The 16,360-nt window shown below is 44.4% G+C and overlaps 1 long non-coding RNA gene across 1 annotated transcript in view; it reads left to right on the forward strand.

Moving 5' to 3' along the window:
- The window catches only part of LOC103786160 (uncharacterized), a 356,334-nt gene that overhangs the window by 64,509 nt on the left and 275,465 nt on the right, over positions 1–16,360 (forward strand). Inside the window, exon 3 of the long non-coding RNA XR_008625464.1 lies at positions 5,995–6,073. This is a non-coding gene — a long non-coding RNA (uncharacterized LOC103786160). The remainder of the gene's footprint in view (positions 1–5,994; positions 6,074–16,360) is intronic.

Consider the following 16,360-nt stretch of genomic DNA (forward strand, 5'->3'; position numbering starts at 1 on the left):
AAATACAAAAATTAGCTGGGTGTGGTGGCGCACGCCAGTAATCTCAACTACTCGGGAGGCTGAGGCAGGAGAATGGCTTGAACACGGGAGGTGGAGATTGCAGTGACCCGAGATCGTGCCACTGCACTCCAGCCTGGCGACAGAGTGAGACTCCATCTAAAAATAATAATAATTAAAAAAAGGCAAGTTTTTTTCAGCTGGAAAAAATAAGGACGAAGAGTGGAAGTGGTAATTCTATTGGTTATTGAAGGCTGCACAGTATTTCAAACAGCAGAGAGGAAATGTCAGCATTATTGGTAGAGAACCAATATAAGCAAAGGCAAATGTCTTGGGGCTTATATGTAGATGGCAGTAGGGGACAGGGAGGACAGTAATTAGATCAGTTTGACTGAAGGAAGAAACTGGTGTCAAAGAGAAACATTCTAAATCATCAGGGCTGGAAGAGACTTTGCTGATCATTTGCTTTTCATTGTACAGATGGGGAAATTAATGTGGGCGATTTCAGATCTGGAAAGAGAATAAAGAGTGGCATGCCTCGAATACTGTCTTAGTTCGCTTTGTGCTGCTGTTACAGCATGCCCGAGATGGGTATTTATAATGAACAGAAATGTATTGGCTCTTTCCTGGAGGTCAGGAAGTCCCAGATTGAGGGGTGACATCTGTCAAGGGCCTTTTTGCTGCATCATCCCAAGGTGCAAGGGCAAAGAGAGGGAGGGAGAGAGAGAAAAGGGGACCAAACTTACCCTTTTATGGCAAACCCACTCCTGTGATAATGGCATTAATCTATTCATGAAAGGTGGATCCTCATGGCCCAATCACCTCTCATTAGGCCCTGCCTCCAAATACTGTTGCATTGGAGATTAAGTTTCCAACAAATAATTTTGGAGGGCACATTTAGACCATGGCATTCTGTACCTGACCCCCAAAACTCATGTCCTTTTCACATGCAAACTACATTCATTCCATTCCAATAGCCCCAACATCTTAACTGTTTCAGCACCAATTTAAAAGTTCGAAGTTTAGAGTCTCATTTAAATTAGATATGGGTGAGACTCAAGGCACAATTTATCCTGAGTTAAAAGCCCTCCAGCTGTCAGCCTGTGAAATCAAACAGATTATCTACTTCCAAAATACATTAGTTGAATGAGCATAAGATAGACATCCCCATTCCAAATGGAAGAAATAGGAAAGAAGCATGGAGAAACAAGTCCCAGGCAAGTTCAAAACCCAATTAAGATGAATAATACTGAATCCTAAGGCTTAAGAATAATATTTTTTCACTCAGTGTCCTACCTTTTTGTATAATGGGTTGGGGGTTGGTCCCCCAATGCCTTGGCAACCCTGCCCCTATGGGGGGTTAGGGAGAGCTAGGCCTGTGCAGCAGCTCTCAGGGGTTGAAATCTCATGTCTGCAGCTCCCCCAGGCTGTTATCTCATGGTGGTGACTCTACAGTTCTGGGGTCTTGGGGGTAGACTTACCCTCATGGCTCCACAAGGACTAGTAGGGACTTTCTGCAGCGGCTCTGATCCCAGAGTTCTGCTGGGCATTGCCCTAGTGGGGGCTCTCTGCGGTGACTCTGCCCATGAGAAAAGTTCTGCCTGGGCCTCCAGGCTGTCTGAGACATCCTTTGAAATCTAGGTAGAAGAAGTGATGTCCCCACAGCTCTTGCATTCTGTGTACCTGCACACTTAACACCACACGGATACTGCTAAAATTTGCCACTTGGGGTGCTGTGCCAGGATTCAGAGAGCAGAGACTTGACCTGGCCTGGAGCCAAGGCCCCGTGGATGCCCTAGGCCTTTCTTTTGATGTATTTTCTTTTTCCAGGCGTTGTCATTCTGAGCCTGCAATAGGAAGGTCTGCATCAGTAATCTCTCATGTGCCTTTGGGGTCATTCTCCCCCTGTACTGATGAATAACCTCCAGCTTTATTCTATCCATGCTAATCTCCTTATCAAATGGTCCTTTGGGCACATCCTTGGTTTCCTAAAAATTTTTTTTCTCTTAAAAAAAATCTTTTTTTATTCTCTACTATATAGCCAGTCTGAGAGTCCTCCAAATCTCTATTTCTCTTTTAATTTTAAATTCTGTCTTTAAATCATTTCTTTTTCTTGCATTTTACTCTATGCAGTTAAGAGAAGCCATGCTGCTCCTTCAGTATTTTGCTTAGATTTTTCTTCCACCAGACACCCTAGTTCATTGCTCTTAAATTCTGCCTTCTGTAAAGCTCTTGAGCACGCACACAATTCAGCCAAGTTCTTTGCCACTTAACAAGGATGGCCATGACTCCAGTTTTCAATAAGGTATTCTTCATTTCCATCTGAGGCCCAATCAGTATGGCCTTTACTGCTCATATTTCTATGAACATTCTGATTATGATGGCTTAAGTAAAGTTTCAGACTTCCTCTATAGCTCTCCTCTTCTTTTGAGCCCTTACCAGCATCATCCTCAAAGTCCATTTATAGTAATTTTGGCTTTTTCTAGCCTACTCCTCCAAATTCTTTCAGCTTCGTTTAATTACATAGTTGTGAAGCTGCTTCCACATTTTCAGGTATTTGTTGTAGTAACAGCTCCACCTCTTAGTGCCAATTTTCTTTCTTAGTCTGTTTTGTTCTGCTGTAACAGAATACCACAGACTGGGTAATTTATAATAAACATAAATCTATCAGCTCACGCTTCTGGAGGCTGGAAAGTCCAAGATCGAGGGGCTGCATGTGGTGAGGGTCTTGCTGCATTTTCCTATGGCAGGAGGGCAGAGAGCAAGAGAGAGAAAGAGAGAGAAAAGGGGACCAAAGGTACTCTTTTATAAGGAACCCACTCCTGCAATAAAGGCATTAATTCATTCATGAGGGTATAGACTTCATGGCCTACTCACCTCTCATTAAGATCCACCTCCTAACACTGTTGAGTTGGGTATTAAATTTCCAACTCATGCCTTTTGGGGGACACATTCAAACTATAGCAAATACTAAGTTAAGGAAGTTTCAGCTCTGTCTGGCAGCCTCATAATATTTCAACGCTTCATCATTTGAATGCTTATTAATTAACCAACTTCCTGTATGCCATGTGATCAGATGTCACAAGAGGAGTTCCTTTGGGATGAACTTAGTTCTTTGTGCACCATTGTGAAGTAACACTGTAGTGATGGTGACAAGACACATCTGGAGCAGTTACCTAGACAAGCACCAAGTATTAGAAGCCTTAGTGTTTCAATTTGCCATCAACTTGCTCTGCAAGCCCAGACCAAACCCTGAGCTTCCCTCTGGCTTTCTCTTTGGTTAAACAAGAAGCCTTTATCTTCATCTCTCCATCAGAACCAGTGGCCTGCTCCTCTCTCCCTTCTCTGCTTTCATTGTCCACCAACACTGAAGTCATAAATGACTAGAGGGAGCTGGAGTGTGAGGGTCCAGAAACTTGTATGATCCAGGTATTCGTTTATTGATTTTTTTTCAAGTAATTAGTGAGCATTTACCATGTATGAAGTGCTGAGGATAAATAGTGAGCAAGGCAAGCAGGCTTCTGCCCTCACAAAGCTCATATTCTAGTCCTGCGTATGTGTGTTGGTGGGGGAAATGTAAACAATATACAAGTAAACAAACAAATGAAAGAATTTCAGATGGAGATAAGTGCTATGAAGTAGAACAAGGTATTGTGATAGTGACTAGAGCAGTGCCTGTGGCTAGTCTAGTGAGGGAAGACCTCTTTGAGGAGAGACGTGGATGTTGAGAAGAGCCAAAGAAGAAGCACTCCAGCCAGAGAACCCTGAGTATGCTGTGTTGGGGATACAGAGAGAAGGCCTGTTGACTGTGGGTTAGTAGTCAAGGGGAAATGCATGGCAGACAAAGAGAAAGAGGTGGACAACATAAAGAAATCAATGAGTTTTAATCTGGTCAATTGAGTGACTGGACAATTGCTTCTATTTTTAAAAGAGCGTTCAAGCTGTTACCTGTAGAATGGTTTGAAAGGGATAAGAGTAGAAAAGGTAAGATGATAGGCAAGGTTGTCAGGCACAGTGGCTTGTGAATATAATCCCAGCTACTTGGGAGGTTGAGGCAGGAGGATCACTTGTGGCCAGGAGTTCAAGATGAGCCTGAGCAACACGGCAAGACTCTGTCTCTTTAAAAACACAAAAAATTAGCCAAATGTGGTGGCATGTACCTTGAGTCCCAGCTACTCAGGAAGCTGAGGTGGGAGGATCACTTGAACCTAGGAGTTCAAGGCTTCATTGAGCTATGATCATGCCACTGCACCCCTGCCTGGGTGACAGAGTGAGACTATATATATATATATATATATATATATATATATAGCTATTTCAGTAGTCCAGGTGGGTGCCAAGATCAAACATCACAGTGGAGACTGAGAGAAGTGGCTGGATTTAGGATCTGTTCTGGAAGCAGAAGAAACAGGACCTGTTGAGGGATTGGATGTGATGTCCTTGGTAGTGATGGTAAAAGGAAAGCAGAAATCAAGGATGACTCATTAAGTTGGAGCTTGAACAACTAGGTCGGTGGTGTGCCTTTTTTTTCTTTTGAGTGTAATGTTGAGAGATGAACAGTTTGAGTGGGAGGTGTGGTAGTCCGTAGGTCTATTGTGGGTGTGCTAAATTGGAGATGCCTTTGAGTCTCCAGGTAAGGATATGCAGTCGGCATGTGGAAGTACTTTTCTTTGGTGTCTCCAGTCTTAAAGGATTAGCATTCTCTCTAACACTCATATAATAATCCCACCCTTGATTTGTTCGACCATGTGTTTTATAATATTCCCTCCCCCCTGGAATTTCTGGGACTCCTTGGAGATATATTGATTCAATGGGATCCATCCTAGTTTCTGCATTTCACCTCTGCCAGCCATCCTGCCCCCACCTCTGTTCAACCCCTTGCCACTACCTGGCTCCCTCTGCCCACCTACTTGGCCCCACATGGTCATCTTTAAGGGACTGATATGTGCTGTCAAATTAATCTTCCCAGAGATTAAGCCATTTGCATTCCCATTAGCAGGGCAGGATTTGTCCATTTCCCCACGTTTTCACCAATATCAGGCACTAGCCAGTTAGATAGATGGTAACACATTTCAATTTGCATTGCAAAGATATGCTCCTGAACAGCAGAGTATTCTATGTCTGTAAATAGAAACAAAGAATCAATTCAAGTGCCCAGAAACCACATGCAATTATTAGGGAATTTCAGGATGCAGATGATAACAACGGTTAACATTTGTTGAGATCTCGTTATGTGCCGGGCACTGTGCTAAAGCACTCTGCAGGTATTATTACAATGTCTTGATAGGGTGGATGTTATGATCAGCCTTCATTTTCTAGATGTGGAAACTGAGGCAAAGGGAAATTAAGTCATTTGTTCAAGGGGCAGAGCTGGAATTCAGATCCCAGGTCTGTCAAAGCCTAATCCCAGCCAGCCTTCCTTCTGTTGCTCCAAGGGGGAGTCCTACTCAAAACTGTTCCTGGTCCTGTATGACAGCATTGATAAGACTCCTGGAAATTTTTGTTACTTCCTAGCCTCCACTTTCTACCTTCCCATTTTCTCCTAATTTTCTCAATCTTTGTTGGGGTTTTCTCCTTCTTGACACCTGGCCAATATAATCCTGCAGGATCCTCACTCAACAAAACATCCCAGTCATGAGTAGGGAAGGTAAGGAAAGCCTCCCGCAGGTTTACAGGGTTGGGAGGGGACTCCCTGGCAGGTAGACCGCCATCTCCTCCACCTCGCTTTCCTACTCACAGGAGTGAGGTAAACTTTGTTCTTTCCTGATAATAATAATGAGATAAAGTATATTGAGGGCCTACTGTTTGTGCGTGCACTGTTTTAAGTACTATTAATTCCTACAACTACCCAATGGGGTACTCACCATGATAGAAATTTTATGCACATATTGTAAAAAATGTGAATAATAGAGTATCTAAAGACTGCCACTGCTAAGATATTGGTGTATTCCCTTCCAGTATTTTTGCCTAACGTAAGTATTTTTAATATTTTTCTAGAGTGCCATGTCATACATCCAATAAAATTCAACTCTGCAAGCATGAGAGAGAAGAGGAAGGAAAAGAGAGAATCTAAAGTGTGAGTGATTCTGTTTACCATTCCATGGAGTAAGTGGCTCCCTGGGAGTGTGTGTGAGATGGGAGTGGGAGAGAATCTTCTGTTCTTCCCTTGGACCTCAGTTCCACGGAGCTTTTCAGCGTGTAAAACATCTTACCATGGACATTCTGGGTTTCGGTTTAAAAAGATGTATTTTTGGTTTGACATAGTCTCTCACTGAAACCAGCTGCTTCAGCTGACAGTCAAACTAAGAGTCAAGGATTAACTGTACAGTTAGGGACACAGCAGCCATGGCAAAACTTACTGAGAAATGGCCATCTCCCATGTAGCATTCTGCTAAGGGATTTCAAGGGCATTTTGACTTTTGACTTTTTTACCTGGCGCGCTGACTTGGCGAGCTAACCCCTGTGCAAGATGCCACTCAAGAAGCCACTCCATTGTTTATAATTAAGACAGCAGGTGAGGTGGCCCTGTACTTTGAGATTTAAACAATAGTGACTTAAGCTCTTTCTCCTGTTTTCTGTAGGAAGTCCAGCATGCTCACTGAGAGTCCCGCCATCCCTGGGGCTGACAGTCCCGTGGGTTTGTTCTGGCTCTAGGTGTCCACCCCCGAGGAGCTCTGAATTCACAGTGTCACATGAAGGGACAGCACCCTGCTCTCCCTGTGCAAGGCACTGAGCTTCATGTCAAACTTGGCCTCTGTGTTTTGTTCCCACCAGGCCCTTCTCCCAAGAAATGTACACGTAGCAAACTTTACTCAAAGTGTGAGGACTCAGGAGGGATTTTTAAAAATCATAAAAATGCCGAGTTTAAAATTAGATCGTATTAGAGTTGTTTTCCTTAGAAGGAAGAAAAAAAGTTTAAAAATTAAAAAAAGAGATAAAATTAGATCTTATATATCTCTCTTATGGAAAGATCCTTAACAGCCTTGCTGTAGGGAAATGTCTTTCTCATCGACCACTTTTCTTGGAAGATCCCGGCCTTCCACCTTGTTGTTTGCCTTCTCTGTCTGTAAAACATTCAAATTCTCTCATTTATCCTAGAAGGCAGTTTAGCTCTACAGCCCCTACACAGTCCTAGACCTCCTTTCTGTATCTACTATTAAGTACCATTCACACCAAGGGTCACCTACTCTGAGTTTCAATCATTATTAATAAGGAAGGGAAAGTGGAGGCTTTGAAATTCCCATATTTTCTTCATGTCTCTCCACCAGTCTTTGTAAGTGAAATAGAGGCTGATAGAGATTTACTTTCTCATTGATATTAACTATGCTTCTCCTCTTAGAAGACAGAGGCATCTGTAGTCAGTGTCAAATATTTCCCACCCTACCATATATATATGAAATACATGGATTATGTTCTATGGACAATTTGGTATCTTGTTTGTTTTAGTTACTATTGCTGCATAACAAATCATTCCAAACTTACAGGTTAATCAACAACAATTTATTATGCCCACAGATTCTGCAGATCAGGGATTTGAGAGGATCATGGTGGAATCACTTGTTTCTGTTCCATGATGTCTGGGGTCTCAAATGGGGAGATACAGAGGTTGGGGATGGCTTGGTGGGTGAGGGCTAGAATTATTAAGAGGGTTATCACTTACATGCCTGGCAGTTGATGTAAGTCATCAGCTGAGATGTCAGCTGGGGACATCCACTGAAATACCTACTCATGGCCTGTCCATGTGGTGCCTTGGGCCTCGTCACAGCATGGTGGCTGGGTCCCAAGAGTGAGCATCTCAAGAGAGCAAGGTGAAAGTTCATGGCATTTTAATGAGTCAGCCTTGAAAGTCACATAATGTTAGTTCTGCACTATTCTTGGTCAAGGCAGACACTGAGATCTGCCCAGCTTCAAGGGGACGTGGCAAAGACCCCATCATTTGGTAGGAGGATCGTCAAGGTCACATTGTAGTGAAAGCCTGTGAGACGAGTGGTGATGTTTCTGCCATGTTGGAAAATGCAATCTGCTACACTGCTCTTTTCATTTAACATATCATACCATTAAAATAATCCATCAACTCTGTGAATACATCCATAGAACTTATTCATTTACTAATTCCTTAGTATAGGACTTTTCTCATCACTTCCCCATAAGAGAGAAGAAGGAGGTATGGGTATTTTCCTTCCCTAAAACCAAGAGAGAGAGGCCCAAAGAGAATTATTTGACAGGTGGGATTCCTATTCCTGCAGTGTCGACTCCATTAATTTGGGGTCTGTTATCTTTCCTTTGATGGTTTTTGAGTCTTGGACCAGCAGGAGCACCTGAGGCTGCTTAGGACATGGATATAGGGGTCTGTGGCTTCTCAGGTGTGTCAAGGACACATACATTTCTCCTGGGTCGAGGGAACACCTTAGGAAGTGGGACTTGAGCTGTTCTGCCATTATTCCCCAAGTGGGTTTCCCACTGGATGAGATGCCCCTGGTAGAAGGAAAGTGTGGGGAAGACTGTGGTTGGGGAGGAAAAGGAAAGGAAGCAGCTGGAGCCCTAGCCAGGCCACCCATGTAGGTGAATATGCAGGGGATGGCCCTACAACATTCTCCAAAGAACCCAATGGATGAGCCCCATGAAGGAGCCACACAGCAGGAGTCAAAGCTCAGTCTGCATTATCCGGGAACCAGTGACCACTGAAATAAAAAGGATCAGATCCTCATCATAAGCAGCTAAATGAGGAAACATCTCTGTCCTTCCCTCTTTCCATCCTGCCCCAACATCAGAGGGCATGTGCATAGGAGATGGCATGGTGAGAAGAGACCATTCTCTTTCCCCTACAACCTTTAAGTAGCTTAGAAACTCAAGTCTAGGTTTGTGTATGTGTTTGGGCGTGGTGAGAAAAAGAGAGTCATTACGTGAAAACAAGTTTCAAGTTTTGAAATGCATGGGACTGAGTCCTACAGAAACAAAAATGTCACCGAATAACCCTTAATAACTGGAAATAAATGGAATTGCACTAAGATGATGTCAAGCACCATTAAAGAGGATTTGAGAACACACAGTTGGTGGCAATTCTGTGTTTGAAACAGTGGTAAGCTGAGACTCCTTGATAAACTAGGTACAATTGTAGTTATTGGGTATCAGCCTTTTTTAAAGACTTAATTCTTAGCAAAAATGCCCTTCCAGGAAGGCTGTACTTTTCCCAGCTCCTTGAAGATGCCCACTTCACGGGATGACATTTATTCAGGCCTGGAGAGGTGCAATCTCATTATGTGGGTCATTAAAGCAACACATTAAAGGCGACAAAGGGAGTGTTGCCAAAAGACTTTGTAGCAAGTTATGTGGAAGTGAGCAAGAGAACACGACTGCCTCACTTACCTCTTGGGGGTGGCGAAGGATTATGTTTAGATGGGGTGTATATGAGTGTCTGGGGTTTTTTACTCATATTGATGGCCAAATTATTTTCCCCTTCTGATTCCCTTTGAGAATCCACTTCACTACCTGCTTCTTGCTGCAAACTGGGAGTTGTAAAATCAGAGAGTCTAGGGTGTCACCCAAATTGCCCTCATGTATGGCATAGCCGTGTGTGTAGAGCAGAACGAGGTAGGGAGGAAAAGTCATGCTGAGCTCAGGCTGAGAAAGAAGAGGGAACCAGAAAGATGGGCCATTTGAAAGCAAAACTGCCTTGAAATCTCTAATAGGCTCTGTCTTGCAAACAAGAAGGGGAAGATATGGTGAGAGGGGATGTTAGTTTTTAGCAACTGTTTTAAAACTGACAACAGAGGAAGAGAGACCAGACCACAAAGTTAGCATTTGCAACTTAGGCATCATTTTATTGTTTAAAAAAGTCCCCAGTCTTAGGAGGGGCTGTCCTTGGGTGAAGGGTTCTGTTTTGAACTGGAGGGAGATCTGGGTGAAGCATGGATGAAGTATATACTCCCTTCCTCAAATCACTCTCCATCTGCATCACCTGATGCTGGAAATCCCCAGGATTAGCTTTTATAAAGTTTTGGCTACATTATGAAGTTCATTTAATGCCTTCCACAATGGCGTCTCAATTTACAGGTGAGCTAACTGAGGCTTGGAGCAGTTAAGGCAATGAGTGTAAGTCCGCGCAGCTGGTGAAGCACACAGCCCAGGATTTGGACCTAGATCTGTCTGATTCTAAATTCTTTCGATCACACCAGTGGCCCCAGCAGATGCTCACTCCTCTAGATTAAGTACCCTCTCCATCAACTGCATTACACAGTTTCTTAAGCAAATAGCATGGAGGCTCAGACTATGAGCTTTGGAGTCAGTAGGGCTTGAATTTAAATTTTGACTCCAGCCTTGATCATTTATGTGACTTTGGGCACACAATGCAAAGTCTACTCAAAAAAAGCTGTGAGGAGGATGTCCAGCACAGCTGTGGTAAACACTCTACTAGATTATTGTTATTGTTATTATTATTATTTTGAGACGGGGACTCTCTCTCTGTCGCCCAGGCTGGAGTGCAGTGACACGGCCTTGGCTCACTGCAGCCTCAACCTCCTGGGCTCGAGCCATTATCCTACCTCAGCCTCCCAAGTAGCTGGGACAACAGGTGCATGCCACCATGCCTGGCTAATTTTTTTTTTTTAATTGAGATGGAGTTTCACTATGTTGCCCAGGCTAGTCTCAAACTCCTGGGCTCAAGAAGTGATCCTCCCACCTCAGCCTCCTAAAGTCCTGGGATTACAAGTGTAAGCCACCGTGCCTGGCCTATTGTTAATTTTTAAAAAGCTGTTGTCTCTCTTTGATCCATAAGTGTGTGATAATAGAACAGGAGGGGGACAGTTAACAATGATCAGAACACTAGCTAACACTTCTTGAGCACTTAGGATGCATCAGACACTGTGTGAATTGCTTTCCATGGTACTATCTTAATCTTCCTAACAATTCAACGATATGTACCATTAGTCAACCTCAACATATAAATAGAAAGCACATCCAGCTACAGGTAGAGGAGCCAGGATCTGAACCTAGGTGGGTGAACTCTGGAGCCTGTGCTTACACCAGGAGGTAAGCTTGCAGGGGCCCTGTGGGACTTTGGGAGTAGATGGGGATGCTTAAGGAGAGTTGAGTAGGAGGCTGTGGTCCTGGGGTAGTGTGTGGGCTTTGGGCATTGGAGGGTGGGGAAGAAGGTGACAAGAACGGGGTGAGATAAGGTAACCATGGAGTGGGGATTTGGACATTTGAAACAGTTGTCACCTGTATGATGATGTCTTAGTTCATTCTTGCACTGCTATAAAAGCACACCTGAGACTGGGTTATTTATAAAGAAAAGAGGTTTGATTGGCTCACAGTTCTGCAGGCTGTACAGGAAGCAAAGCAGCTTCTGCTTCTGGGGAGGCCTTTGGAAGCTTCCAATCATGGCAGAGGGCAAAGAGGGAGTGAGGTATTTCATGGGGCAGGAGCAGGAGCAAAAGAGAGTGAGAGGAGGAGGTGCTGCACACTTTTAAACAACCAGATCTTGTGAAAGCTCACTCACTGTCATGAGAACAGCACCAAGGGGATGGTGCTAAACCATTCATGAGAAACTGCTCCCATGATCCAGTCACCTCCCATGGGGCCCCACCTTCAACATTGGAGACAATAATTCAGCCTGAGATTTGGTGGGGACACAGATCCAAACCATATCGGATGGTTTCTAGGGAAAGGCATTTGAATCTGAATCCCAAAGGTGAATCACAGATTGTCAGGGCTGGGAGTTCCTTAGACATGGTCTAGTCTGATGGTCTTTTAAACTGTACATATGGAAGCTTAGAGTCCGTCAAGGGTATGAATCGATAGAGGCAGTGGGATGGAGGCTGAGCAAAGGGGTCTTCAAGACCTTCTGGTTTGCATCAACCAAAGTCGTTCCATTTCTCTTTTTACCCTTTTTGTTGTTGTTGAGGTACAGCTTATATATAATAAAGCACACGAATTTCAATTCGTGTGATGAGGCTGGGCATGGTGATGCATGCCTGGAATCCCAGCATTTTGGGAAGCTGAGGTGGGTGGATAGCTTGAGCTCAGGAGTTCAAGACCAGTCTGGGCAACATGGCAAAAACCCATCTCTACAAGAAATACAAAAATTAGCTGGGCATGGTGGCTCATGGCTGTAGTCTCAGCTACTTAGGAGGCTGAGGTGGGTGGATCACTTGAGCCTGTGAGGTTGAGGCTGCAGTGAGCTTTGATTGTGTCACTGCACTCCAGCCTGGGTGACAGAGTGAGGCCCTGTCTCAAAAGATACATGAAATAAAATAAAGCCTGATGAGTTTGTATAAACTTATGCACCCATGTAACCACAGATCAAGATAAAGAATCTTTCCAAAGTCCCAGTAAGCTCTCTCTGGTTCTTTCCCATCAGTGCTGTCACCAAAGAGAACCACCATTTTCATATCTGTTTTCGAACTCATATAAATGGAATCATAGAGCATGCGTTCATTGTGTCTAACTTCTTTTGTTCAAAATTATGTCTGGGAGATTCATCCATGTTCTAGCATGTAGGAGCCGCCCACCCTTTTTCATTGCTGTGTAGTATTCTGTTGTGTGACTATACCAGAATTTATTTAGCTTTTCTGCTTTTGATGGACATTCGGGTTGTTTCCATATTTTGGTGTTATGAACATAGCTGCTATGAACACTCTTGCACAGCCTTTTTGGGGAAAAACGAATACATTTCTGTCAGGTATATACCCAGAGTGGTATTGCAGGGTTACTGGGTGGCTGCATGTTTAGCTTTGGTGGGTAGGGCAGCTCTATTTTTGAACAGATGTTTCATAGAGTAGGAATCCTCATGTAAGATTTTGCCTGGAGAAAGGGTGTGATTGCTTACATTTTTCTTTAAATGGAAAAAGTTTCAATTCCTCTAGTGCAATCTTCTGCATTTACAGATGGTGAAACTGACACTCAGAAAGTGATTTGCTCAGACTCAAACTGCGGTAAAGCCACAGCCAGATCACTAGACTGAACATTTTGTATTGACTTTCAAACTCTGTGAAACAGATCCTAAATATCACTCAAACTGGTTGCTGGTCAGATGTGGACAGGAACCCATAATTAGAGTCAGAAGCCTTGGGTTCAGTCTCAAAACTCTCACTAACAAATGTGTGAGTCAGGGTGAGGTACTGCTGTGGACCTCCATCTCCCTAACAGGGAAATGGATGTATTTGCTTCACAGCGTTGCTGGATGGAAGGAGGTAATGATGGGGAGACATTTGATAGCTGGGAAGCTCTTAGCAAATTGTTAATATCATTATCAAAATGTATTCTAAGGGGATGCTTGGGCAAGCATGCTGTTTTCTTGTGGTATGAATGTTTATTCACTATTTTCTGTTTTATATTTTAGCCTGAGTTAATAGTTTTTAATGAACATTTCTTCCCCCTCATTAAAGAGCTAGTATGGCAGTTAGTATTTTCCAGAGATAGCCATACCAAGGTATAGCCCATCCTCCACGCTGCTCTTACACTGGGGACATTTTTATAATGAGACACACCTGCATTGAAGCAGAGGTCTGTGTTTCCTCCCCTTGAACCTGGGCAGGCTTTTGTAACTGCCTTGACTCACTGAAAGTGCAGAAATGGCAGTGCGCAAGGAGGAATGCAGAGTTAGAAAGGAAAAGTCTAGATTTCGGGGTGTTTCCTGCAGAGAACAGAAACCCTCCCTGGGAGGAGACACTGCTGTGGCTTTTACTTTTCTGGTTTTACACTGTGGTCCTATTCACTTTTCAGATTTCTTCATTAAAACCTTCCCCCAAAGAGGAAAGCCTATGTCTAGGAGCCACCCTGACAAGTTAAAGCTGAGGTGAGAACTGAGTGCTCCATAGCTTCCAATTCAGGCAGAGTTTTAGTCATTTTGGGGGAGCCTGTTGACTCTGGGAGAAAGGCCTAGAGCTCAGATTATCCTGGGGTTGTGGGGGCTGGGAACAGGAGCTTTGAGTGACAGTATACAGGGTAATAGTGACAGCTCCCCTTTGCCTGAGGGGCAGATGGACTCCTAGCGCCCAGAACCCTAGAAGCAGAATGGCGCCCATGGGGGTGAGTGGTTGAGAGGCACACAGAGAGAGCTGGATTTCTGCCCCTTGACTTTCCCCTCCCTGAGAGCTCCAGGTTTCCAAGAAAAAAGGTCCTCACCACAGTTCTAAAAATAATAACTATCTTGGCTGGGCACAGCGGTTCACACCTGTAATGCCAGCACTTTGGGAGGCTGAGGTGGGAGGTTTGCTTGAGCCCAGGAGTTGGAGACCAGCCTGGGAAGCATAGTGAGATCCTGTCTCTACAAAAAATACAGAAAACTTAGCCAAGCGTGGTGGCTCCTACCTGTAGTCCCAGCTACTCAGAAGGCTGAGGCAGGATGATTGCTTGAGCCCAGGAGTTGAAGGTTACAGTGAGCTATGACCACACAACTGCACTTCAGCCTGGGCAACGGAGAGAGACCATGTCTCAAACACATACATTCAACACATACATACGTGCCTTATATGTGCAAATCACTTTACATACTGGGAGGCAGTTTCATACATGTGACTTTTTTTTATTTTTCCAATGACCCTGTAAATAAACCAGAGAATTGTATCATCGTCATCATCATCTTAATGTTATGTTTAAAGAAACTGAGAGGGTGAATAAAGGCTTCACCCAAGGTCACACAGTAGCAGGTGGAAATGCCAGTGGGAAAACCAGGTATTCTGGCCTCGTGAGTTTTCTTTCATTGCATTGCATACTTGATCCGTGGAGGGGTGGGAGTTTGGGGCACACAGCAGATCAATGGCAGAGCTAACTTGGGGGAGAGGCACCTTTCACCCCTCAGATTGCCCCCAGAAGGTAGCTGTCTCTTTGGCTGGCAGCATGGTGTTGATTCTATGTGAGAATAAAATGTCCTGGGCTGGCCACCTCTGCCCCACCTTTGTCCCCCTACCTCCACCACCCCATGACTCCCCAGCCCCTATCAGAAAAGAACCATTCTATCAGTCATTTACACCCTCATTACCATTTAAGGGCTTGTGCTTTCTCTTTTAGCAATATTTGCTTTTAAATCTTATCGCTTATTATGATTTTTGTCTCCTGGAAAACATGGTTTCTGGCATCAGTAAGCTGATAGAAAAGCATTATCTCAGGGGCAGGGTGGGAGTGAGTGGGAGAGATTTTATAGACACCCTCCTTGTGTGTCAGCAGATCCTAGCTACTTGAATCACAGCAAGTCACTTATCAAATATCTGAGTGCTGGATGCCCGGGACAGAGTGATGAATAGAAAGTGGTCCATGCAGGTGCTGGGATACAGCATGAAGAGAGTGCAGTTCATGGCAGGGGCCACAGACTGGTGGGGGAGACAGGCAAGGAAGCAAGTAATTATGATCTGCTAAGTGCTACTATAGCTGTAAGTGTTCAGGGTGCCTGGGAGCATGAAGTAACTGGGGTCGGAGTGGGGTGGAGGTGATGTCGTTTGGCGGAATCTGGAAAGGTAATAGAACTTCCCTTTATTGAATATCTTAGTCCAGATACTCTAGACAAGCAAATCTGAGGGATCGTGTGCTCAAACCAGGGCAGGAGTGCGACCTTAGGGAAGAAGGCGCGAGGGAAAGGGCATGTGGTGGTGAAGGAGGAGAGTAACGCGAAGGAATGCGTTACGGTTGTGACCACCATTCTGCAGCAGCCCTGTAGGCTACTCCATCTTGCTGGACAGTCCTAAGAGGTCTTACGGACCTCTGCCCCCTGAGCAGGGCTCTACAGGAGGGCAAACACCTCTTCTGCTTTTTTCCCATTTTGAGTCCCCCAGTAGCTAAGCTTGCTCCATGGGGAGTCATCTCTTGTGCATTTCTAGTTTGAGTCACATGCCCTGCAGCTGGCAAGTCTGGGGGTGATGGGAACTGCCAGAGATGGCTGGTGTCAGCCATAAGGGCAAGCAGAGATCTAGCGGCCAAGATGCCAGCAGAGACTATAAAAGGAGTCTCTTTGAGATGTCGGAGCATTTGCACACAGTGGATTGTCAAATCCTCACAATGACCCTGTGTTGTTCATTGAATTGTGTACCCCAAAAAGATAGGTTGAAGTCCTAACCCCTGGTACCTGTGAATGTGACCCCATTTAGAAATAGGGTCTTTGCAGACGTAATCAAGTTGTGTTTAAGATGAGGTCATGCTGGAGTAGGGCAGGCCCTTAATCTGATATGAATGTTATCCTTTAGGAAGAGAAGAGATACAGAGACAGGTGCACATAGAGAGGAGAATGCCACATGAGGACACAGATGCAGAGGTGAATGCTCTGTGATGATGGAGACAGCGACCGCAGGGGCGCATCTACAAGCCAAGGAATACCAAGGACTTCTGGCAACACCAGAAGCTAAGAGAACGGTGTGAAATGGGTTCTCTCTGC

This window comes from Pan paniscus, chromosome 4 (assembly GCF_029289425.2).
Source record: "Pan paniscus chromosome 4, NHGRI_mPanPan1-v2.0_pri, whole genome shotgun sequence".
Lineage (NCBI taxonomy): Eukaryota > Metazoa > Chordata > Mammalia > Primates > Hominidae > Pan > Pan paniscus.